The sequence below is a fragment of the Ascaphus truei genome, chromosome 2, assembly GCF_040206685.1.
Source record: "Ascaphus truei isolate aAscTru1 chromosome 2, aAscTru1.hap1, whole genome shotgun sequence".
Lineage (NCBI taxonomy): Eukaryota > Metazoa > Chordata > Amphibia > Anura > Ascaphidae > Ascaphus > Ascaphus truei.
Window position 1 is genome coordinate 273,854,033 of NC_134484.1, and position 27,488 is coordinate 273,881,520.

Consider the following 27,488-nt stretch of genomic DNA (forward strand, 5'->3'; position numbering starts at 1 on the left):
CTAATTTTCACTATTTTTCTTGTTTTCTGATTCCAAGCAGAACTTCTCATACACTTCTTCTATTTCGGGATCAATCTCATCAGCATCAAAGTCATCAAACTTCGGGTCTCCACCACTGGACAAACTAGTACCATTTTCTTCGTAGTCTGGAAATAAATGACCTCTATCCAGTAGCTCCTGGTACTTCTCTTGATAATCGGGGTCTGCTGCAGTGAAAGGGACTCCTTCAGATGTGTAAAATGTGGCTCATTCATGAAATAATTGGGGTCATTGTCAGGTGTTGCTACATTGAAGGTGGAAGCTGCATAGACTCTTTCCCAGTTACTAGACCAAAGTTCCACTAGTTTCAGAAGCATCTGCTTTACATCTATGCTACAGTTTGCATCGAGAACAATGTTCTCCATTCACTAAATCATTTCGTCCATATCTGACTTCCATTTTTCTTTCAAAGCATCTTCTAAAACGGATCCAGTTAACTTTAGTAGTTTTACTGCACAAATTAGGTTATCATCCACTTAGTATTTCTTTAAGTCTACTCTGGAGAATCTCTGCCCAGGTCACGTGCCCTTTTGCTCTCCTAATCTCCAGGTTGAGATAACGTTCCCCCACATACAATACAAAGGCATGGAAGCATTTTCGCGTCGCATCATCTCCTTTCGCAGACTGATCCCTTTTTTCATATTCTGATCGACACCTCTGAAGCAACAACTGTTTGAAGTTATCAATCTTGGAGTTTATATGAAGGTTAAGAGATAAGAAATTACACAGTCATGCTCCCGTATAGGAAAAAATTGGAACAGAAGTGTCCTGCTGGTAAATAAGTTCAATGAGTTCTTGTTAGAAGTTGCCTGTAGTGACCCAGCTTTTAAGTACTGAGAAAAGGTCTATTTCAGCCTCAAAACTTCTGGGCTGTTCAGTTAGATGGTTCATAAAATCCTGGACAAATTCTGCAAGGGATGCGAGGGAGAACTGGATATCCCCCATTTTCATCCACAGAGTCAGAGAAGTCTGTGATATATCCTGATGGATAGAACTCCCCTGCATTCACAGATAGGTTTGACATTACTGTTGGAAAATCTGCAGATTGAGATTTGGACACTTTCAGGGAATTAGTCACGGTAGTAAGTACTAGAGCTGGTGGAGGAGACCTCTTCTCATGTGCCTGGTCTGTTGCAGTCACAGCTGTTATGCAGTGATAGCCTTCTGCTGTGTAAAGTTAGTTTCTTGTCATGCAGTGGTAGCCTGCTGCTGTGCAGATGCAGGCTGGAGCAATGCCTTGATAACTTATTCCATGGTGAGAATGAAGTCGCTTTATACCCTCAGACATATAATGTGGGTGCCCACATTAACCACTAAATGTGACAAAATATCCTTTTTTGGCAGAAGAGTTCTTGCCTGGGATCCTTTAAACCCACTGTCTTTTAGGAGAAAGCACAATCACAGGACAATCCTCACTCCAGCAGACAAAATTAAGACAAACAAAAGAATCAAAAATAAAGCCTTGCTCTATCTGAGCATTAACTATACAGCAATTCTCTAGCTATCTTTGGGTGGCTTCCCCACTTACCAAACAATAAAACACGGATATCATAAACAAAAGCTGTTGCAGGCCAGTGCCTGTCTGTAGCATCCAGCTCCCTTAGCTGGAATAAGGGAGAGGGAAGAACTGATCCAGGCTTTCTTAAGACATCTTTCTTAAACTCTGTTAATTAAGCAACTGGCTGTGTTTGCAGAACCTTCCCTGGATCTTTAACCCTTAGTAGGGGCTGGTATAGTGTGCGTGCCAAAGCAGGAGGTATATACCTCCCCTCTACAATTTTATATATATATATTTATATATATATGTGTGTGTGTGTGTGTGTGTGTGTCAAAAGGAGTGCTACTGAGCGTGGCAAATGTATACAACAAAAGAAAGGGGAGCCCAATGCTACATCCAATTGACAAAACATATAAATACAGTAAGTATAAAGTTAAATACTTCAATAATAATATTTTCTTGGTGGGAGACTTCCGGTGAAGTCACCGAGGATGGCCGCCTAAGACAGGAGCTCCTGAGACCCTCTGATAGAATCAAATAAGAAATTGCACCAACCGCAAAAGATTGTAAAGCTCTTCAGAGGAAAATACTCACTAATTTATCTGCGTTGGCTGGAAGAAAGAAGAAAACACAAAATCAAGATGTGTCTCAGTTTTTTTCAGCAACGTGGTGCACAGTGTTGCCTAACTGAGACTCCCAAGATTGCACCGCAACATGCGTGCCTACGGAGCTGCCCCGCGTGCAGCTGCTTGAGCAACAGGATGGCACGGAAAGCAAGGAGCTAACCACAGAATATATAGAGAATCTCTTTTCAAGAATGAGACAGAGTTTTCAAGAAGACCTGAGTGCTGCAATAAATGGTCTCAAATCAGACATACAGATGCAGTGGTCATAATTTTACGAAATCACGCGTTTTATACCTTGGAATACCCATGTGATGGATTACTTCCAACCGTACCGCCTTAAGACTCGAGTGCAGGCGAGTGCATAAAATTACATTTTAGTGTTCTGGCTTTTAAACACCTGAAATGGTCAAAGTAGGAAAGAAGCACATAACTGTACACATTAAAATTCATTCATTTCATTGCATATAATTGCACATAATCCATAAAATTCAAATAAAGCAACCGCGAAAAACGCGTGTGCCTGGGGCGATTGGCCATGTTCATTCCGCGTGGAGTACAGTAGCGAACACGAAAAAGGTGCCGTGATGCCATAAAATAACAGCCGCTGCATCTGTAAACAAACTATCTGAAAGAACTGATGGATTGGAGGTCAAAATGGAGGATAAACTCCAATCCAATCTTCAGCAGAAGATGAAATAAACAGGCTAGGGCATGAAACTAATGCTTTGAAATACTGTTTGGAAGATCACGAAAACCGGGATTACAGACAGAACTAGAGGATTCGGAATATTCCGGAGACAATTACAACTGAGACCCTCTGCACCTACCTGTGTAATTTATTCCTCCTTCTGGTGCCAGACATAAGCACTCAAGATCTGGAAACATACCGTGCTCATAGGGCACTGGGCCCAGATCAGAAGATCCAAGATGAAGAAAGGATGTGATTGTAAAATTTCACTCTTATACAGTACCGGCAGCTTTTATTCGAACACTTCCCACACGGCAGGATGCGTGCGGGAAGCGTGGTGACGTTGCGGCGCTCTGTGACGTCACAGTCACGTGCGCGCCCAGCTTCCCCGGCTTCCCCGGCTTCCCCGGTTTCCCCGACACCCCTGGAGTTTAAAGTGAGGTAAGCGGGGGTGCTGGGAAGCAGAGGGGCAGAGCAGGAGCCGGGTTCGGGGTCGTTAAGGGGGGCTAAAATGCGCCCGAAGTGGAGGGGGGGTGCGTGGAGGAAACGCGGCGGCGCGCGGTCTAGACTGGCGCCAGCCGGAGTAGATCCCGGCATGCCGCCGGCATTTGTGCGAATAAAAGCTGCCGGTACTGTACCACAAAAGAAAAGATAATGTTTGCAAGCAGGGTGATAAGGGACCTTCAGTATGAAAAAGAATCCCAACAAATATTCAGCGATCTGTCTAAAGTTATTATTGAAAGGCGTCACAAGATGAAACCCTTACCCAGCTCTTGAAAGATCACATCATATGCTACATATGGGGTTTACCATTCAAACTTATAGTACATAGAAACAGGAAATATAAGTCTATACGCGTCTGGAAAACACATCCCTGTTCCTGAAATCCATTGGCTTAAATGTTCAAGAAAGACAAAAATAATTTATGGAAGACCAAATGCCTCCCAACACTTTGGGACCATCAAGAACATCAGAATGTCTGTCCAGTCAAAAAAAACTAAATCAGGGGACTGAAAATAAAATGTAACAGCTATAGGAAGAAATCACTAAAGGATCTCCCAAGTTTCGTTACCCTGAACTTTCAGTTAAGCTTGGGTGAGCCTTTCCCAAGTTTCCATTTCACCACCTTATTATAGGCAGTTTACCTTATTTTGTTGGTCCATCTCATGCCTGGAGAGGCTCGGAGAACACCTGTTCTTGGTGTTCCCACACCATGATACAGTTGGGAGCGTGTCCACTAATGAAGGGAGAACCGCCCAGTTTGAGCTGCCCCTACTGTATACTAATCCCCGCCGAAGCGGGCAAGATTGTGGCTGAAGATCATTCTCACCAATCTACAAGGAACATCCCACCTGGGCCCTCCGGGGATCCAGAGCAGAGCTCCGGGTGTCACAGCTTCCAGAGCGCAGCTAACTACTCCCCTCTGCCCCCGTAATCACCCTTGGACATCACCTACTAGCCCCTGCCTTGTCCTCACTCCCCTTCCCCAGTCTCATCCTCCTCCCTTCCTTCCCATTGTGTCCCCTTGTGTCCCCCAGTTCCATCACCCCCCTCTACATACTTACCCTTCTGAGTAACCCTGGAGAATGCGGACCTCAGGATGGAACCATCAGGGGGGCAGTCTGTCCTCTCCCATTGGAGGATGAGTGAGCTTGTCCGGAATCAGCCTCCTGATGTCCATCACGGGGGGGAACATCTGTCAAAGCGGGACCATCATTGATCCTTGGAACAGACCCAGATATAAAAAAAAGCAAATGGAGAACCCCTCTATTCAGGAGGATTCACCTGTTAGTACCACCCCAGCACACGCCCCCCCACCCACTTTAGGTGCAGGGCAGTGGCGAGTAATAAGGCTCTCCTCGTCTTCCCCACCCACCCTCCCCCTCCCTAACTGAAGAAAAAGAAGAAAAGAGATATACCTCACCCCCCCATATCCTGTTTTTTTTTATCATGTAGGACTAGCCCAAATGGTCTTTCACGAAAGAAAAGAACAAAGCCTGGAAGGGAGATGGGGGTTTGACCTCCATATACTGAACCTGGTCTGCTCTTCATGCTCAAGGTAGATGCCTCTGATTTGGAAGCGGGGGCGGTGTTGTCCCAGAGAAAGAACCCTCAAGCTAGACTGCATCCGTGCGCTTTCTTTTCAAGGAAATTTTCTACCGCCGAACAGAATTATGACGTGGGAAATCGCGAACTTCTCGCCATTAAAATAGATTTGGAAGAGTGGAGACACCTACTTGAAGGTACAGAGAGTCCCGTCACCATTCTGATCATAAAAACTTGCTACACATTGAGGGTTCCCATCGCTTGGGGTCACGACAGGCACAGTGATTCTCGTTCTTCGCGCATTTTAACTTTGTCATATCTTACCACTCTGGTTCAAAAAATATAAAGGCGGATGTACTTTTGTGAAAATTCCTGGTGAAAGATAAGTCAGAGCATCGTCATGAGACCATACTTCATCCGACTTGTATACTTTCAGCTAACACCTTTGACGCCTTACCAGACTTCACAAAGGCTCAAGATCATATCCCAGAGGGCCTTAATGTTCCAGAGGGATGCCTGTTCACACCACCCATCTTCCACAGGAGAGTAATGGAATGCGGTCACGCTTCAAGACAGCTGGCCTCCCAGGTACAAGAAGGACGATCGACCTTCTGCAGCAGACCTTCTGGTGGCCAGGTATGCGTAAAGACATCAAGAACTATGTTTCGGCATGCACCACTTACGTGCAGAACAAGACACCTCTCAATAGAACCCGGTGCTCCTTCAACCCCTTCCAATCCCGGATCATCCATGGACACACCTCTCGATGGACTTCATCGTGGAACTGCCGAAATCTAAAGGGATGGATACTATCCTAGTGATGATTAACCGCTTTTCCAAACAGGCAGACTTTATTCCACTCAGGGGCTTACCCAGTGCCCCCAGACTGTCCGAGGTGTTCATTAAGGAGATCTTCAGACATCACAGAACACCCCAAGTCATCGTCTCTGACTGAGGCTCCCAGTTTATTTCTAAGTTCTGGAGGGCCTTTTGCCTGGGCATTTCTCTACACTTTTCATCTGGATACCACCCGCAAACTAATAGCCAAACAGAATGAACCAACCAATCCCTCGAGCAGTTCATTCGCTGTTTCACTTCGGACACTCAGGACAATTGGACGGACCTTCTTCCGTGGGCAGAATTCTCACACAACAATTTGCGGAACGAATCCACTCAACAGTCCCCCTTCTTCACAAACTATGATTTTCATCCCTTCATCCTTCCCACCAGTTTCCAGTACGAGTGTTCCCGCTGCTGAAGATAGGATTCAATACTTTCAGGGTTCCTGGGAGAAAATTCAAGAAAACCTTAGGCATGCCATCTCTATGCAGAAAAAACAAGCCAATCGTCATCGTCGTGACTCCCCCAATTATGCACCAGGACAAAAGGTATGAAGAGCATTTGCCTGAAAGTGACCTCTCCCATACTGGCACCAAGGTACATTGGACCTTTCGTCATCACGGAGAGGATCAATCCGGTCACCTATTGGCTAAAACTGCTGACAACCATGAAAATTCTCCTTGTGTTTCACAGTTCACTCTTAAAACACTTGAGATAGGATCCACAATCTCCTATTCATGACCTACCACCTCATCCCATCTTAGTGGATGGCCAAGAAGAGTTCGAATTGCAGGCAATTCTCAACTCCAGCGTATCAAGGGGAGGACTCCAGTACTTGGTACATTGGAGGGGCATCAGGCCTGAAGAAAAATAATGGATCTCCCAGGAACAGGTACATGTCCCCAAACTGATGTGGGCTTTTGCTTTTGACTCAAGTAACCTTCTAGGCCACACATGGGCTGCCCCGAGGTTGCCCCTGAAGAGGGGGAACTGTCAGGTCCGCGGAGGAACTCTGCCCCCCCGGGCGCATCACGAGCCATTGCTGGGAATGTGCGCGGACCTCCTCACGTGCACACGCGCTGCTGTACCATGGAGATTATGAGTCCTCCCCCTCGGGACATCAAGGCGACCAGGCTCGCTGATGGCACGCTCAACCCGCGCCACGCTCCTCATGCTCGCAGCCGCCGTGCCACTCAGGCAAGCGCATGCCGCACATCAGCTGATGCCTGGATCATATTAAGCAGTATCTCATCTGGCCTTCATCCAGCCTCCTCCTATCGCTGCTCTACCTACATCTGACATCACCACTCCTGGGATTCTCTCATTGGCTCCTGTCCCTTTATATGCCTATTCAGTCCTGTGCTGATTGCTGAGCATAGAATATTGTTTCTATGTTGTGCTTGCTATTACTGGTCGTTGTTGTGCTGTATCTGGTCTTGTGCCTTCTCATTGTGACCGCAGCTCAGACCCGGACCTCTGCCTTCTTGGACCCTTGGACTTGACTCGTCACTGGACTCCTGCTTTTTCCTCTCCTTGACCATGGCTACGGACTACGACTGCTCTTCTCTCTCCATCCCCTAACTACGGCAAGTACTACGACCATCTTTCACTCTCCTACCCTGACCCGGCTACTCGACCCTGATTCTGCAAGCTGGACCTAGCCCCGCAGTTGTAGGGCGGTGGTTATATACATCCCCACCTCAGCCTCGCAGTCTAATGCAGTTTGTGGTGAGCACACGTGACCGTGTGGAGTTAAAATTACAGATTTTTTTAAATAATATTTTTTAGTGATCCAATCAGGCTAGGGGTTTTAAAGGGTTTCAACTGCTCAATGGCAAAAGCAACCATCTCAACAGAAATTGGTTGTTTCTTCTCTCTGGCTGTTTTCAGTTTAATTTTGAGAGTTGAGAAGAATGCATAAAATAATCAAATTCCAGGAAGCTGTCAGTATTGTCACTTTGTATTTAAACCATTGGAAACAAATAATGTAATATCTTTAAATCTTCGCAAAGATTTTTGCCATTGACCTCTTTCAGAGTTTTTTGCAATACAAACTGAAAACGGATTTTTGGATTAAACAGTAAAGTTAATCTACTGTATGTCTTTTTCGATGCGTGGTTCAATGATTTCCTCCGACTCCAGTTCATAGTCAGAACAGCCACATGGTGTGGCACCATTTTCCTGAAAGAGATTAGGCCTTTCAAGGGAGACAAGGACAATTTACATTGGGATCGCATAAACCAGACAGAACAAAGGAGCTAAATAAAGCAGGTTTATTTTGAGTCAACAGGCACAACGTACAGTAATACACAGCTATACCACAACTCACCCAAAACAGGTATTACAGGGGTAATTATAGCTACTGCTGCGGCCGAGTTTATTTGAGCATTTGCCCGTTCTCGGCCGCAGCAGTAACCTGGCACGCGCCGGTGGGTGCCGGGCGCGCGCCGAAGCAGCGGAAGAGCGCCCTCCGATCAGGGTGCTCTCCCTCCCGCTGCCGGGTCCGCCGGGTCCCCTGGAACCCCCTGCCGCCGTCCCCCACATCGCGGGACACCAGGGCTCCCTCGGGGAGCCCTGGACGCGCGTGCAGGGGGCGCTGGCACCCGATGACGCGTGACCGGCACATTGGTGACGCGCGGCACGCCGAGGGAGTGGGGCTAGCAAGCCGGGGCATCCCCCAGCTTGCGGAACTAGCCCTGCTCGAATAAATCATGTCGGTAGTGTACAGTAGCAAGGTGCTAGGCACTGCTTCCATAGGCTTAACCCAGATAAGCTTTCACTCTCCCCAAGGTCCTGGTACCTTGATACCATCAGGGATGCTATTTGCAAGATAGCCCTTTTGAATGTCCCGCTCATCTATCTGATCGCTCATCTATCTGACCGATCCTCGTTCTCGTGTCTCCAGACAAACCTCGGAGATGCACCTGCTACGTAAGGATCAGAATAATTTGTGGATCTGAAATGGGCAGCTCTTTACATAGTTTCCCTGTCTCCATAGAAAAACATTGAAGACGGCTGATGACCAATCACTGCACAGATGCTGTGCACTGGCCAATCACAGAGTGAATGGCTTGCCTTTGATGGACCAATCAAGGCCATGGGCGATGACCATGCCTGTAGGGCATCTCACAGGGACGGAATTAAGAGAAGTGGGAAATTCGAACTGGCCAATGGAAATTGTGTTGATGCGGCTAATAGCCAGCAATGGTTCCCAAATCCAGTCCTGATATTTCCCACAGAGATAGGTGCCTCAGCATTTGTGCTGAACAAAGGCTCTGCTCTTTAAAGGCATAGTTCCACAGACTTGAGTATGCACTCCAACAATGTCCAATGTACGGTACCCACCCATATATGAATAATGAACCCAGATTCCTCTGTGTTCATGCTGGCTAAGTGAATTACCAGCCCTGCACACAAAGGAGGCAGAAAATGCATGCATCACTTTACATCAAATGACACAGTTGAACATTGCTATAAGATGAATACCAATGTTAACCCATAGTTATCAACCTAGTCTGATAGTGGCAGTGACTGAGCTTAACCTAGGTCTCTTTTTTAGTTTTGGAGGCATATTGAAACCATAAGGTGAATGGTGTTGGTGTTACCCAACATGTAGAGAAAATAAGGTGGGTAAATCAATCATAAATACAATACCTTTAAGTGTTTATGCATGCAGGAGAATCAAAATCCCTATATACAGTACAGATGCAGCAGCCGTTATTCGAACACCACGCATTGTATACCTCGGAATACCCATGTAATGGCACGTGATTTCTTCCAACCATACCGCCTTAAGACGCAAGTGCAAGCTAGTTCAGAAAATGACATTTTAGTGTTCTGTTTTTTAATTCAAAGAAAGCAACCATGATAAACACAGGTTTCTGGGGTGATTGGCTGCGTAATGCTGCGTGGAATACAGCGGAGCATATGAAAACGGCTCCATGATTTGTTTGAATAAAGGCCGCTGCATCTATATAACCCAAATTGTATATCTGCATAAACTGTAAATGTAGAACAAAGAATAGTGCATAAATGTGTCTTAAAGTAAATGCGACTACATTTTAGATCTCCAGAAAGCAAATGTAAGAAAACATACATATCTTGCAAAACTTCTGAAAGATGTAAGAGGCAGTAAGATGACAAAACTAATGTAAGGTTAACAGATGTTCATATTTTGACACACATACTGTATCTTCTTTTTAAGACCACAAAGCATTGGAGCAGATTTTTACAGAAACAGCAAATTGTCTGGGTTTAGCATAGGGCACAGTGTCAGTACCATATCAGGGCCAGTAGGAAGGGCCAAGGACCTCATGCTGTTAATACTGTGCACTGAAATACAGTATGGCCCTCACTTGAACATAGTTGGGGTGTAGATTGGCTGCTCCAATTGTTTGCCTGAGCCACAAACACCCCCTCTCTCATCCCCAAAGTCCTCTTCTTCCCTCCGTGCAACTTGCTCTACCCTACTGCCTCAAGCCACATGGTTCCTCCTCCTCCCCCTTGTAACCTGCCCCCCTACATTTCTGATTGTATAGGTTTTTGGCCTAGCTTGGTTTGGCTTTGGGGACTGGTCACCGGAATGTCGTCTGTCTTTATTGATGCCTTATCTTATTTCAGCCTAATGTAACCACATACATTCATAGATCTAAAGGCTTAGGTGTTCATGATCCTCCTAATGTGTTTGGTCTTGTACAGTGGTGTGGTATAACATGAAACTTTAAGATGCAGACATTTTAATTATCTATATTTAATTTCATAGTTTAGCCTGAAGTCCTTATTGTTATGGGTGATGGTGAAAGTATATTACTTTAATATTTGGAACCAGAGTACACTCAAGAAGGCTTAAAAGCCCCCACTCTCCAACATTGGTGGGGCTTGATAAACTGTTTTGACAATAGCATCACGCTGTGTTCAGTTTGGTGGAGGGACAAAGTCAGTCATAATTAATAATAATAATTTTTTCTTGTATAGCGCTGACAGTGTATACAGCGCTGTACATAGAATTTTTGCAGTCATCCGTCCTGTGTCCCCATAGAACTTACAATCTATTTATGGTTCTTGAGGCACAGGGAGATAAAGTGACTAGCCCAAGGCCACAAGTAGTAGACACCGGGATTTGATCCGGGCTCCCCTGCTTCAAACTCCTTCATCCCTAGTTTAAGGGGTTAAATGCACTTTTCCTGTGGAGGAGTTGGCTTGCAAGGCTAGGGCCCAAACATTTGCGGTGTTGAATTTGGGCCTATTCAGTTTGTTTAGTGTTCCCAGAATACATCTGATTGTTTGGAGTTCTGGCAGGTGTGGGTATCATGAGCTACAGCAATCGATTGAGCTCAAGATTACTGAAGGACAACATGGCAAGTTCAGCTGGTTGTTGATATAATTTAATAAAGCTGTGGCCTTTTTTCCTCAAATAACCATTGGATGTGTTTTTCCTTCAAAGTCAGGGGAAGGGGGTCCCCATGGTCTTCCAGTGAGGCAGTCCTCCTCCCCCTCCCGGCTTCACTATATATTTTTGTGGTTTTAGTTGTGTCTTTTTCCTAAAAAATATATACTGTATGTATGCTTATGAAAAAATGTCTTACAAAATGGGTGGGTGAATGTCTTAGGTATAAAATAATAATATATTTAATCTAATTGAAGTGTTTGTAATTTGACACATTTTACAGTAGAAAAGTTGGCGTGCAAAGCTGGAGCCCAACTATTTGGTTTGGATACAGATACAATTTAACAATAATACATTTGCTGGTCTTGAGTTTCGGCAGCAGTGGGAATTACAACCTGGAGCAATGCTGTAGTCTCAACTATTGGCCTGCATTGGTCATCAGGTTGTTGATATGATTTAATAAAGCTGTGGCCTTATTTTCCCAAAGACGCTTTGTGTTTATTTCATTTAAAGGGTGGGGATTAGGGCTCTAGGGTCTGCACTGCAATAACAATGCTGACTAATGCCAGGAGTTACGCCACTTTCAGAAATTACTTTTGCTTACAAAATATTAAAATAATATTGAGATAAACTATTGTTAGATTATTGTTTGTATACGGTATACTGGCCTTCTGATAACTAGGAATATTGTTTATGCTTTGACCACTTTATCCTTAGATACACCAAGCAGCACATTGTTGCAGACTGTCCCGGTACTAAAGTAGTTAAACACAAAGGTCAAAAAAGTATGCAAATATCTCCAGAGAAACATTTTTTTACAAACATATTTTTATTACCATGGGAGTATTTGAGTTTTTCATAAAAAGCTGAATTGAAAATAGAATAATTTGCTATAGAAGATATTCTGGCTCTTATGGCTTTTTTAGGCGTACCATGTGGAATTAAATTACCCTATTAACCTTCTAACTTCAAGGCATTCATATTAAAGACTATCTTTTCCCCCATTACATTGCATATTTTATTATAAAAATTTCCATTTTTATCATAGTCCAACTAGCTAAAACATAAAAAGGACATGAAAATTTGTGTAGGTTAATTTCCGAAGGTTTAAAAGCTGGCAGTGACATGTATTTTTCACTGATAAGAGTAAGAAAACATTAGTCTGTCGCCTTAGCATGACCTTGTTTCAAAAATCATTGTTTAATACGGCAAACAAACTTTAACATCGAGCTCTGTCCAAAGGCACCATTAGTGTAATTTCTTGTAACTTTTTTATTATTTTTATCTACCTGTACCTACAGATTTTTCCAAAAAATAGAGAGAAAGGTTTATTGTATTAAATACAATATATAATACTGATGATATAAGCTACATTGCAGAGCATCAGACCTGAAATGGTGATGCAACTGCAAACGAGGCAGAGATATGTTAAAGAGGTACACTCTATAGAAGAAACCTAAGCATATCAGAGAATCGATTGGAACTAGTAATGCTCATGATTTACTAGGGCATTTGTTGGTAGAATGTAATTATCACTCAGGATAAAAAATAAATGGTGGCCCTAAGGCAGTATGTGGGTAATGAGGAGGGCATAAACTCTTATGCCACTGAGTGGATGATCAAATGAAGGGGGTATAGGTGAATCCCTCATTGAGACCATGGGGACTCAGAGTCTTTAATTTATAAATCCATTCTCCCTCCCGTTTCAGCAACATGTTGTCTATGTTACCTCCTCGCATATTAATCTTGATATGATCAATGCCAATGAAGGAGAGGCATTTGGCATCTACTTGGTGGAAGTTATTGACATGACAACCTAGTATCCAGTTTGTTTTTTATGGAGTTAACATGCTCAAGTACCCGTCGTCGAAATTCCCTCATGGTCTTACCCACATATCTGTGGCCAAAATTACAGATTATAAAATAAATTACATTAGTTTTCTTACAATTAATGTATTGTCTGATGTCATACTCTTTAGAGTGATCAATGTTATGAAAGCATTTGGTTGGTGTAATATATTCACAGGCTTTGCAGTTTTTACATTGGTAAGTGCCCTTTAATGTTGATGTCAACCAAGTGGGCTTGTTTTGACGTTGAAAGTGACTATGTACTAGACCATCATATAAGTTGGTAGATCTCCTGCTTGTTATAATAGGTGTCTCTTTCGGAACTTTTGACAGATCTTCGTCTGACTTCAAAATATGCCAATGTTTAGAAAAAATTGACTTAAATTGTTTCCATCTGTAATTATACAGTAGGTCCCTATGCAGCGATCTTCATTACTAGTAGGTCTTATGGTTGGTGCTAGAAGTTTATCTCTGTCACTGTTAAGGGCTCGATTGTAGGCATGTTTAAGGCTTCCCATGGAAAATCCGCGATTAAGAAATCTTTCTTTTAGATTTTTAGCCTGTAAACGGAATTCCTGTTGTGTTGAGCAGTTACGTCGTAGACGCAAGTACTGCCCTATTGGAATGCCCTTAATCTGTGATGGTGGATGTTGACTATTAGCAGCCAATAGGCTGTTAGTTGCAGTTATTTTACGAAACCCTGTAGTTTGAATGACACCATTGACATCCTTGCTAATTTTTTAATCAAGGAAGGTGATCTCTTTTGTACTGTAGTCAGAGGTGAGTCTTAAACTCAGATCATTGGAATTGAGTTTGGCCACAAATTCAATAAGCATAGATCCTGGGCTGTTCCAAATAAGCAGAATGTCGTCTATAAATCTCAACCAAAGTTCGATGTGATCAGTGTATTCTTTAAGTTCTTCAATGAACACAGTTTGGTCCTCCCACTAGCCCAGGTACAAATTAGCATATGTAGGGGCACATGAGGTGCCCATTGTTGTGCCCTGGGTCTGGTGGTATAGAGTCCCATCGAACAAAAAATAATTATGGCAGAGGACGAACTGTAATAGGTCCATCACAAATGCACTGTGGCCTATATAACTCTGATCCTTGGTTGACAAAAAGTGTTGGCAGGCCTGAAGTCCATTAACATTAATAATACTGGAATACAAAGATTCTACTTCAAGTGTTACCAATAGAGTGGTTACATTGGTTTGGATACCATTTAGCCTAAGGAGTGTATCTTTTGTATCCTTAATGTACGACGGTAGAGTAGTGACAAATAGATGTAAAAGTCGATCAAGATAAATGCTGCTGTTTTCAGTAAGATTGTTGTTGCCCGAGACTATCGGTCTGCCTGACGGTCTCTGTTGGTCTTTATGTTTTTTTGGCAGTACATAAAAGGTTGCCGTTGTTGGTGACTTTGGTACCAGAAACTCAATTCTTTTTGATCAATGAGTTTGTTATTAAAGGCTCCTTTTAGTATGGTAATTAGTTCACTTTTAAATTTAATAGTGGGGTCTCTGTCCAAAACACTACAGCTTTTTTTGTCTTTCAGAATACGTTTACACTCCTTTACGTATTCATCAGTGTCCATTATAATGATGTTACCACCCTTATCGGAGGGTTTAATGGTAATATCATTTTGTGTCATAAGATCTTTGAGTGCAGTATTTTCTGCCTTAGTGATGTTATTTCTCATGTGTCTCATTGGTTTCATATTCTCCAGGTCCTTGGTGACGAGGTCTGTGAAGACCTCTACCTGTGGGCAAATTGACATGAAGGATGTAAATTTACTCTTTGGTCTCAGATTCGTAAATGGACCCTCCTGTCTTATTCTGATGGATTCATTGTTATCTAAAAGTGACACGAGATCCTGAATGTGTGTTTGCTTTTTTAGCATGAAATTTATGAAGAAGTAATTTACGTGAGAACAGATTGAGGTCCTTGACCAAATCAAAAAGATTGAAGTCCTTGTTATTCCATATATGTTCTGAACTATTAAAGGATAACTGATCAATATGAAACAAAGCTCATCCCTTGTCATTGTGCATATTGCATTCATGCACATATGAAATGTGTTTATAATCACAAATGTTTGTTTACAATTCTCATGTACGTTCATCTTTAACATATGTAAATAAGTATATTGAGTGTTGTCATATAGTGTAACTGGTTACATACTGCTGCGGCCAGCGTGAGTCTAACATTTGCCCGTAATTGACCGGGGCTTTTTTTGGCTGGCGCCAAACTTGGCCGCGTGCCAGCCGCATCTTCCCCTCACCAAGTACAAAATTAGAATGCTGTTCCCCTCCCCTTCCCACCCCCTGGCTGCTTCCCCCTTACCCCTGCTTCCTCTGCAGCCTTTGGGGATGCCGGGGAACCCTGACACGTGTGACCGACGCCACAGTGATGCGCGGCACGCGCCAGGGAAAAACTACAACAAGCCGCCGTCTGCCCGCACATTTCCCCCACATCGCGGTGGCGGCCGCTGTAGACTCAGCTCGGCCGCCACTGTACACAAAAATTGTTTCAACCGTGGCAAACATATGTAATAACACATGTATTATGTAATTATTGAACAATGTTTATATTACTATGTTCAATAACACTAATGTGTATTATTTGTATAGCGCCATTAATGTACATAACGCTTCACAGTAGTAATAGTTACAATCATATAAATAATAAGATATAACTAACACAGAGAGCAGAAGTGCTTCAGACAAAAGTAACATTTAGGAAAAGGAGTCCCTGCTCCGAAGCGCTTACAATCTAAAACTTATATAACTTCCTATTATATGTAATGATTGATTAAATGTTGATTGACTATATTTGGGATTATGTTTAGAGAAATGTGAACATGTTGCATCAAATATGTATACCTTATCCTCAAACGATAATTGCCAATAAAATGTATGATTGTTGGCTACGTGGGAGATCATGTCATTAGAATAAACGTTTTTTATCATTACTAGGCCATGCTAATGAACACATTTTAATTGATTGGTAATACACATGTATCTTATTTATTTGACTTAGGTTAATTTACATATTTAATTATCAAAAGTCAAGTGTCTTCATTCCATAGGTACTTAAACCCATCTAATTCAAAATTTAATTGGAGGTAGACATGGCGGATGAAGGTATTGAGCTGAGACATTTTATTATAAGAAGAAGAATAGTTGCTTGGGAGGAGAGACAGAGGAGAGAGGAGAGGATAGGTTGGAGGAGAGAGGGGAGAGAGGAGAGGAGAGAGGAGAGGATAGGGTGGAGAGACAAGGAGAGGATAGGAAAGAGGAGAGGAGACAGGTCGTGCCACGGCTACGTTTATACCGGGAACGTCCTTATTTTGGAGGGGCTTAGTGAGGATGAAATTGTTATCTGATATCGATTGAGTTCAGCAGCAATCTTAGCTCTTTACACAGAGTTTAGAGATTACTTATATTCAACAACAGGCAGAGGTCATGCAATCCCTGGCCTTGATAAAATGCTGTGCTCATTAGATTTTCTTGCTTCAGCATCTTTTCAGACAACTGTGGGCATAGTAGGTGGGGTCTCGCAGTTGTCATTCTCACGGGCCCTTAGCCAGTGTCTAGGTGCACTAACTAGATGCACTAGGAATAATATACATTTTCCTTGAGTAGCTGGGACTCAGGAATGGCGTTTACACCATAGCCGGGCTACCATGCACGATTGCACACATGTTGCTTTGACCCTGCCGAATTTAGATGAGCATGTGTTCCATTATAGGAAACACTTTCACTCCATGAAGGTGTAGGTCGTATGCAATGCCAACATGAAAATTCTAAATGCGGTAGCAAAATTCCCGGGTTCCAGCTACGATTCCTCTATCCTTAGAAGCTCATCAGTGTTCCATGCTTTTGAAACAGGTTTTTTCCAGCATGGTTGGCTGGTGGGTAAGTATATCGAATAGAATGAAGCGGTAATATCTATTTTTTTTGATGTGTATGTGTTTGAAACTTACTACTCATATAATTATAACATAGCTACTAGCTACAATTTAGTATACTCAGATGTATATGAAGAATTTGTTCAACATGCATGTTATAATGTGTAACACTTTGTTGCACATACTAATGGACATGTGACTACAAATTTAAACATAAATACAGACATTTCTAATTAAATACATGTGTTGTGTCAAACAGAATATTGCACATGTTTCAATCTTCAAAATATCATATGATTTCATGTCACTTAACAGTCTACAATATATCTGTATTTAGCCCAATATCATTATTGTTATAATCTGTTAACACATCTGCATGTTGAATTCTCAAATCATAGATGTTTAATCACCTCACATATGATAAAATATAATATTTGTCGAACATGTAGCTTTTTCAAGGTCATTCACACAACATATGTGTTGAAAGAATACAAATAGAAAACTTTCGATTAATATTTGGCATAAATGTATTCTAGGTGACTCTGGATATGGGGTACAACCATGGATCCTAACCCCACTGGCTAACCCTGCAACCCCTGCAGAGGAGAGATATAATGTGGCACATATATCCACTCGATCGGTTAGGGAGCGGACATTTGGACTGTAGAAAAGTCGGTTCAGATGTCTTGATAAATCAAGTGGCCAACAGTACAAGCTTAAGAAGGTTTCTGCCATAGTGATATGTTGTTGCATTATGCACAGTATTGCACTACGGCACAATCTTCCAGGCAAAATACGGGAGGGTTTAGAGGACAACACTCCTGGCTATGATGCAGGGGAGCAGACAGCCAGTGGGGTGGAGACACGTCTGTGGTGATGAAGGGGTACCCAGGCCATTAATAAAAGTATTTGGCCCGGCTGGGTGCCCCTGAGCCATATTGGGGAATTGTGAGTGTCAGCTCTTCAACCCAATTGTGACATGTAACTGCATGTGTAATAAATATATGTGTGGGTTTTTACTGTTCCAAGGGTGCTAACCAGCAAAGATGTGCAAGGCCTGAGTTTCAGGGGTGATTTTATGGTAAAATGTTGTCAGGATGTGTTTGGGTAGAAGGGGGCCAATGTTGCGGGTACCCCGAAACTTGCACTCGGGAATCTCCCCAGATTCCTGAGGACATGAGGAACACAGACCACCAGATAAAATCCTCCCTAGAAAGCAGTTTGCATCTCATCGACAAATCTCCCTGCTTCAGCACAAACCAGGGCAGTAAGACCGGGCAGGGAACTGGGTTACATTACAGGTCCCGGGGTATGCCCAAGTCCCAGAACCAAGTGAGGGGTTCCGTACCTCTCTTCCCAGATATAAGGTGAAGAGTGTTATAGGGGTTCTTAAGTTAACATGTAGAGTGTCAGCTCTGCAGCCCAGTATTGGCTGCAGTGCTGTAAATGTATTTTAATTGTCTGTGTGTGTCCCGCTAAGCTTAAGAGAACCACATCATTATGCTGCGTTGCATTGTATCAGTTATGTATCGTGTGTGCGCATTGCAATAGTGTTTCACTGCCAACCGCAAGAAAGGAAAATGGTTATTAAAACCAGCAGCCTTGCATATAGCATATAAGCAGCAAGCTAACTTTGGATAGGAATGTCCCAGTGCTCTGATTTTTGCTATGCATACTGCTAGGGGGTAAACATTAAACCGATTATGTTTTCTGTATTAGAAACTTTCATAAGAAGTAATGAATGAAAGTCCCCCTCTTTTTGGTGGATTAATATTATAATGGTAAGGGGATTTTCATTCAGGCCAAAACAGGAGGTGACACTTAGGGTGTAAGTACTAGGCTTTAAAATGCATGGCAGGAAATCCCAGTGAGCAAGCAATGCATAATTAAACTCAGGTTTCTAAAGCCACCCTGCTGATTCAGTTCGCCTGTGTCTGGAAACAGGCTGTAGTTCAAAGACCATTTTACTTGATATTTATACATATATATTTAGGCACTGTACCGTGTATGAGTTTCACTGGATGTGCTAAAAACTGAGCTCTGTCTGTGTTTTATGTTCTGTCTCTGATTTTAAATATATATTGCCATGCTCAGTAGCACTCCTCTGTGACACTCATATGCTTATATATATGTTGTGGGTATTTTGGGGGTTCAATAGGAGCTTGTTAGGTGTCCAGTATGTAGTTCAAAGAAACTGACATTGTCAAGTGTTGAGTGGGGAGAGGGAGAGGTAAATAGTTTTTCCTGACATATGTCCAGGTGTCAGGGGAAAGGCAGACTACATGTCACCAGGGAGGTGGGCTTGGCAAGGTATGCTAAGCAACTTAGGGGTGATGTTTGCACATGCTCACAGCATACCTTAAAGCCTCTGCCAGGCTCCGTGAAGTATGGGCGAACCTTGCCAATAGGTGGGATGTTTTGTTCCCATGCCACGATTGGTTGCACAGTGTAAAGATAGGTCTTGTGAGGTTTTAAAAGTCTGTGCAGCCAGTCAGGAGGTAGATTCAACATCCTGTAAAAAGATTTACCTGAGATTCCATCTAAGATCTTTCCTGTAACCAGATGTAACATCATAACTAAGTAAGTGTATTTTCGTATTATTTTGTAAATCAAGCTGTGCACGTTCATTCTGTAAATAAATCACAATTTATTTTATCTCACTTTTTGCTCATTCAAAGGATCCGGGTATTTTTGTGTAAAAAGCATTGGTCTCCCGTGAAAACGTCATAATGTGATGGCCACCTATTTCTCAGGTAAGCAACAATGTATGTGTGAAGCTTCTAATATTCTGTCATTGGTGATTATTTTATAATTTGTAATAATATTTTCATCATCATAGGATAGCGATGGCTGAACTCAACTTGTGAGTATGTGCCCATGTGCCTATGGTATGTTAATCTCTAACAACTTCTTTGTAGCCATTTAAAAACAGATTAATAAAGTGTGCATGAGGGGTGAATGCTTAACATTTGCTTTTACTTTAAAAAAAATGTGGGCTACTTGTAATTTATGTGATGATTGTGTCAACACTAATAGTTCTGTGTTTAGATGTGAACTAAGCTTACAACTGTATTGTACATCTACGTGTAACTATATTCTGATATATGTATAAAAGAATATGATAATGTTAATGTGACAGTATTGTGTTATAAATGAACATAATTTTGGTATGCACATATAATACATATTTTTAGGAAACAACATTCAATTTTTCACAATTATGTGACTTTTATGTAAGAAATCAAATAATTTGACATGATCAGAAATGATAAGCAACTCACTGTTTCGTAAATTCTGATGAACACACCCATACACAGTTACAGATATTCTTCGACCACTAAAATTAACAAAACATTCAAACTTGTACTACAATGGCTTATCCAAAGTCCATGATAGTAGTGTGTCCATGTTTGTTGGTGTGGGCATGTAGTGACTTGCATTTTAATCTACGACATGTGCGGATGTGCATTCGTCCTCAAGTTTACACTCAATCATGCACATGCGCAAATGAACATTTTTCACTGCTCATGCGCTCCAACACACACAGCCATTGATTCCCCACATCAGTTGCATGTAACAAAATTCATCTTTATTTAATGTAAGTTTAAATGGTTCTTCTAAATAAAGCTCTGACATATTTGCATGTTTTACAGCAACATTACTGTATATCAGGGCTGCACAACATATGGCCCGCGGGCCGCATGAGGCCTGCCTGGCCTCTCTGTGTGGCCCGCTATGACTCCGGCCGGGCGCCAGTTAATTAAATAAATAAATAATAATTAAAAAAAAGTAATTTTTTTTTAAATGGCGGCGATTCACCCCCCTCCCTTCCCCTCCCCTCCCTCCCCCTCCCTCTCCCTCCCCCTCCCTCCCCCTACCTCTCCCTCCCTCCCCGCTCCCAGGTTTTACGGGGCACGGGGGCAGCAGCAGCATGAGGAGGATGCAGTGAGTATTTTTTTTTTCAATAGCAGGATGCCGGGGGCGGGGATTAGTACCAGGGAGAGGGGGGAGGATGTGCTGATGCTGATCTAAGAGAGGTGTGTGTGTGTGTGTGTGTGTGTGTGTGTGTGTGTGTGTGTGTGTGTGTGTGTGTGTGTGTGTGTGTGTGTGTGTGTGTGTGTGTGTGTGTGTGTGTGTGTGTGTGTGTGTGTGTGTGTGTGTGTGTGTGTGTGTGTGTGTGTGTGTGTGTGTGTGAAAACGGGCTGGTGAGGGGGGCTGAGTGGGTATGAAAAACGGGCTGGTGGGGGGTGGGTGTGAAAAACGGGCTGGTGGTGGGGTGGGTGTGAAAAACGGGCTGGTGGAGGGGTGGGTGTGAAAAACGGGCTGGTGGGGGGGTGGGCTGCTGACATGTGAGGGGGGGTGCGCTGCTGACATGTGAGGGGGGGTGGGCTGCTGACATGTGAGGGGGGGTGGGCTGCTGACATGTGAGGGGGGGTGGGCTGCTGACATGTGAGGGGGTGGGCTGATGACATGTGAGGGGGGGTGGTGGGCTGCTGACATGTGAGGGGGGTGGGCTGCTGACACGTGAGGGGGGGTGGGCTGCTGACATGTGAGGGGGGGTGGGCTTCTGACATGTGAGGGTAGTGGCTGCTGACATGTGAGGGGGGTGGGCTGCTGACATGTACAGTATGGGGGGCTGCTGACATGTGAGGTGCAGGGGGGGGAAGTGATGTGAGGTGCAGGTGGAGAGAGAGTGATGTGAGTTGCAGGGGGGGGAGAGAGTGTCATATTGAGGGGTGGTGGAGAGTGTCATATTGAGGGGAGTGAGAGAGACAGTGTCATATTGAGGGGAGGGAGAGAGAGAGTGTCATATTGAGGGAATTGGGAGAGTGTCATATTGAGGGGAGGGGGAAAGAGTGTCATATTGAGGGGAGGTGGAAAGAGTGTCATATTGAGGGGAGGGGGAAAGAGTGTCATATTGAGAGGAGGGGAAGAGAGTGTCATATTAAGGGGAGGGGGAGAGTGTCATATTGAGGGAAGAGAGAGTGTCATATTGAGGAGAGTGAGAGAGAGTGTCATATTGAGGGGAGGGGGAGAGTGTCATATTGAGGGGAGAGAGAGAGTGTCATATTGAGGGAAGGGAGAGAGAGTGTCATATTGAGGGGAGGGAGAGAGAGTGTCATATTGAGGGGAGGGAGAGAGAGTGTCATATTGAGGGGAGGGAGAGAGAGTGTCATATTTAGGGGAGGGGGAGAGAGTGTCATATTGAGGGGATGGGGAGAGTGTGTCATATTGAGGGGAGGGGGAGAGAGTCATATTGAGGGGAGGGGGAGAGAGTCATATTGAGAGGAGGGGGAGAGAGTGTCATTTAGGGGAGGGTGAGAGAGTGTCATATTGTGGGAAGAGAGACATGGGGGATGCTGACTTGGGGGGGGCTGCTGACATGGAATGGGCTGGGGATGTGGAGGAGGGTATTGTGTGGGTGAGGGGGAGAGATGGGGGTATGAGAGATAGATGGGGAGTATCGTAAAGGTTGATAGTGAGGGGATCTGGGGGAGATATGAGGATGATGATGATGAGAGGTGCTGCTGAGGATGATGATGATGATGATGATGATGATGATGATGATGATGATGATGATGATGATGATGATGATGATGATGATGATGATTTAACCCGTGCGGCCCAAATTTTTTTTCCTTGGAGAAGTTCGGCCCTTCTCACTTTACAAGTTGGGCAGGCCTGCTGTATATGAACTGCAACATCATGTTAAAGAGCATATTTGATGTAACAAAGAGGTGCCATTGATGAAATAGCGAGTATCAAATGTTCATATGTAATGTATATGTTCTTGAATATTATATCATGTCAATTTGTAATACGCTATAATACATTATATAACGTTTGCCTCTACATTATTAGGACATGTATTGTCAAAATAATCAATCTTAACTTTCTATATGTCATTTTATCTTCATCTGTGACAAGTAGAGAAACAAAAGTGTGTAACTAGGATTAGGAATATACATACTAATTGCATGTCAAACATTAAACAAATCAATTTGTGTGTAATATAAAGAAAGTATCTACTACATATTGTGTTTGAGCTGTATGAAATAAACATACACAATCATTATGAAGGAGTATTTATGTCCTACATTGTATGTAAATAATGTATGGCATCAAATATCTAATCATTACTACCTTTAATATTTTACATTATGATTAAGCTAGACAGTGTATTAAACTTAAAGCTAAATTGTTGTTGAAGATGCTCTTTTAGCCTCGTCAAATCAGATATTAGTACTGTCACTGTTCGATATTCATTTCTGTACAACAAATAACGATAATTAAATATATATTTATTAACAATATGATTATGTTGAACCCTGTGTAACACAGAATATAATGTATGCAACATTGTATACGTAAATGCAGCGTTGAGCAATATTTTCGACTCACGACTCCCCCCCTCCCACCCTTACCTCCCTTACCTTCTCTTTGTCTCCCAGCAAGAAATTACGCAGTGGGGTCACATGATGTCACATTGCCATGCCTATGTGACGTCAAATTACCCCGCGGCGTCATTTGACGCCATGTTGCCATGGCGAGGCGTCTTTGAAGAGAAGGTAACTGAGTTGCAGAGGCTTCCCGCGATCCCCCGGCATTAATTTAAATGCCTGGGGGAAGAGCATGGGGCTTCTGCAACTGCAAGCACCACCCATAGCAAATATTGGCAGCCCAGTTTGCGCAACACTGCGTTAATACATAAGGTACACTTCAGTTAATATTTCTGCGTAATATAATCAAACTTATATCATTTAACTTATAAAGTGCTGATCGTAGTTTGCTGACTATAAGCGTCTCTCATGTCGCTCAGCATAATGGCCGTGCACAATGTAAGTTGCGCGCGCATGTGAGATGGGCGTTTTCATGCATTGTGTTGATTCTGCATCGCTACACTAGCACTTATACACTTCACATTAGGATGATACATCGATATTATGAATATGAAAAGACCGATTGTTGTAGAACACATCGATCTGCAATTTAAGTCATCATTTGTCACTGTACATATGATATTTATGCAGATATGGAATTAGATAATGTAAACATTTTTTACAATCATCCAGTTCTTAAAGTTTGCATGATATGTTCTCAAACTTAACATTGCACACGTTAGTGTGTCTGTGTCTGTTAGCGCAAGCGTTATTGATATTATGCAGATTACATGTTCATTTTAAATAAAGTAATTAACAATAATGCTAACGTTATAGTACATGACATGTACCTGATTGAAAGAATTCAATAATGTTCATGCTGAGATCCATTGTTCCATGCAGGCATATTGTGTATGTACATAATTGAGGTCATCATTGCATTGTGATGCATGTTATTTTCGTTTCCACTTGTTTGTCCATCATTGTTTTCTGCACAGTACACGGGCTGAGCCATGATTGGAGTTTGGCTAGTGCGTCCCCCTGCACACTGGTATGGTTGCTGAAAGTTTTGAATGTTTCCATAGTAGTTAGCTCCGTCTTCAAAATAATACTGTGTGTGGCACTGTGCTGCAGCGTCAGAGTAGACATCACTCTGTGAATGACGTTTTTTCTTGTGATAACTGTTGAATAATGTGTTTTTCTTCGGATAGGTGCCATGATCCAACCTATCCAACCACATCATGAATATATATTTATGCCAAAATGAGTGCTACTGAGCGTGGCAAATGTATACAACAAAAGACAGGGGTGCCCAATGCTACATCAAATTGAGAAAACATATATGGTAATAAGTATACAGTTTAAATACTTCAATAATAATAGTAATTACTTGGTTATTTAGTTAAACCCTTTGGCCAAAGCGTCGTAAGCCTGCATACTGTGAGGTTTCGGGGGTCATGGCAGTCGCAACATGAACCCGCTTACCTCCTATGGCCCCCGCTGCCATGGGACGTCCTCATCGCCGATCCCATCCGGTCCCCGTGGTTCTGGGGCTTCCCCGTCATCCCCAATGGGCCACCGCTGCCCCGCAGGCAGCCCGCACTCAGGTGGCTGCCATTTGTACTGAGCGCACGCCAGGTGAAGTTAATTTATTCATTGCTCTGTCAGTGAAACCACGCCCCCAACACACGTGCAGGCTACTACTCAGTGCTAAAGCTGCTCACCTGTGTGCTAACCAATCCAGGACAGCTACTCGTGCTCCTCCAGACCTGCCTCCACTTCCTATTGGTCAGCCTCACTATATAGTGCCTGTCTTACCACTTTCACATTGCTCGACATAGTCTCCACTTGTGGATGTCTACTCTGGTTTCATCTTCTCTTTGCTACTCAGGTTACGACACGGTTTGGCTGACTACTCTCTCTGGCTCTCGATCCCGGCTCCCTCCTGACTACGCTGCTTCTCACGTCCCTCGATCTCAGCTTGGATCTCGACCTTCCGGATCTCTCCACTCCCTGACCTTGGCAACGGCAACTACAACATCTCTTCTTTACCCGGTACCAGCAAGTATTGCTATAGCTATATCCATCTGGCCTGGCAACACCACAACACCACACTCCAGACATGCTCCTTCTGCTGCGGGTGCGTGCACACATACCTCCCACCTCTGTACAAGGGACAGGTATGGTCTGCGGGCAGCACCGGCGTTGCACATACCAAACATCAAGGTATAACCAAAAATGCAGGTCCTAACACTTAAACTGTGAACCCTTCCTTTGACCTCTGTATGAGGGGGAGCAACTACATTGAGTCTTGTCCATTCAGCAAAATGCCAGAACCTCCCAAGTTAAAAAGGTGGGGAGGGGTGAGCTGGAAACTGGAAGCAATGAATTCCATGAACTGATTATGTATGGTGAATTCTGCACTATTCTTCAGCAAAATTTCTTTCACCTATCGAATTTCACTCACCATTTTCTCATGAACAACCATCAACTGCTCATGACGTAAAACCTGGCTTTGCATTAAACGTTCTTCTGCTCTTTCAATTGAATCCAAGTGCTCCTGTTGGGCAGGATCAGTATTCACACAAGCAGGTTGGTGATGGCTTATCACAGGAGTATCCATTAACAAAAAGCATGGAGAATCCATTAATCCTGATATTCTTCCAGGACTCGGTATATCTGTAAAAAATCAATATTATAACAAAATTATATTATTGACAGATTAAATGACCATCATTGTTACTGTAGTTGTTCCAATGCCTGCTGATTCAATGTGCAATAATAACTTCGATTTGACACGAAATAACATTGTTAAGTCAATAGATGATGGACAATTGGGCATCAGTAATTTTAGACACATGGAAACAAACTACTTCATGTGACATGCTTTAGACATCAACAACACTATTTATATGTTGCTGCTACATCACATGTGTATTTGTATTGCTGACGACAGTCGGTCTATTTCAGTCACAATTGCAACTGTCACAAGGTCATATGCAGGTGTACCTGTGGCATAGAAGGTGTTATAATAATTAGAAGGTGTTAATATCATTATATCATTATGGGATCACCTTCAATTAATGGTAATGACTCATGTGATGCAGGGTATGCCATATGTGATGTGACCTGGGCTGCAGTTGGTGGCACAACTGATCCGAGCTGGGATGCTGTGCACACTGTGGATTCTAGAAATGGATTTTGTTACTAAGAAAGTATATGAATTTTAATTATCTGTTGATTAAATAATGTTATGTATTAATGTATCACTTCTCCAACTATTTACATTAATTGAAGTTTGAAAATCATCACCTGTTTATGGTACAGTACATAGCAAAATGTTTCTATGTAACAAATTAAGTATAACAAATATGTTCATATGTTATCATATAATGTTAATTTAAATATGTAATAGTGTAAATGTAGAATCACATAATAAATATTAAACTATGACATTAAATAATGTAGCCATGTATTATAAGGTAATGACATTGTTAATTTTTGAGTATTCAGAATTGATGAGAGTTGTGAAAACAACAAGAAAACTGTATTACTATCAAATTGTTTTCATCTACACAAATAATTACCTTCGGGAAACGGATGATCATACACACCAATATCCAGATCCCCTGGCAAGCCTTAACCTGGATGGGCAGCAATCGTGCACTCAACTTATCCTCCCAGGGAGTCAGGTTTAGATTGGGTGCAGGAGGTCCTCCCCTGTGCCTGAAGCATGTAAATGTTATGTTTGTAATTTGTATTTCAATTTTCTTTTGATATCGTCAAACCTCTTGCGACAGTTATCATGACTTCGAACTTGATTGCTACAGCCAGACACAGACACTCGAATGTGTTCCCACAAATGCCTTTTCACCAATGCCTATGTCATTCCTTTAAATATACAATTGTGAGGAATCCGCTCCTGGGTTTTGGCTGGAACTCATCCTTGCATAGCAGTGGAGTTTCCAGACAAACCCTCCTTGCTGCTGCAATCAAGAACCAAAAGAGAAGAAAAAACGGAGCACTACATCCAGTGCTGGCAAGCCAGTAAATAACAACAATAGTGCATTCCCACAATAAAAATTGAAGCTTGTTTAATGGATCAAAAGTACAAACAAAAGACACCAATGTGTTTTCGGACTATAAATAGCCCTTTATCAAGGTGAATACAGACTTACCTTCTGGAGTGCTATTTGTATATGATTGAGGTACAGTTGGGGCCAT

General features: G+C 42.8%; 1 pseudogene; it reads right to left on the reverse strand.

Annotated features, from left to right (window-relative positions):
* Nucleotides 1-27,488, reverse strand: LOC142488211 (polyadenylate-binding protein-interacting protein 1-like; annotated as a pseudogene).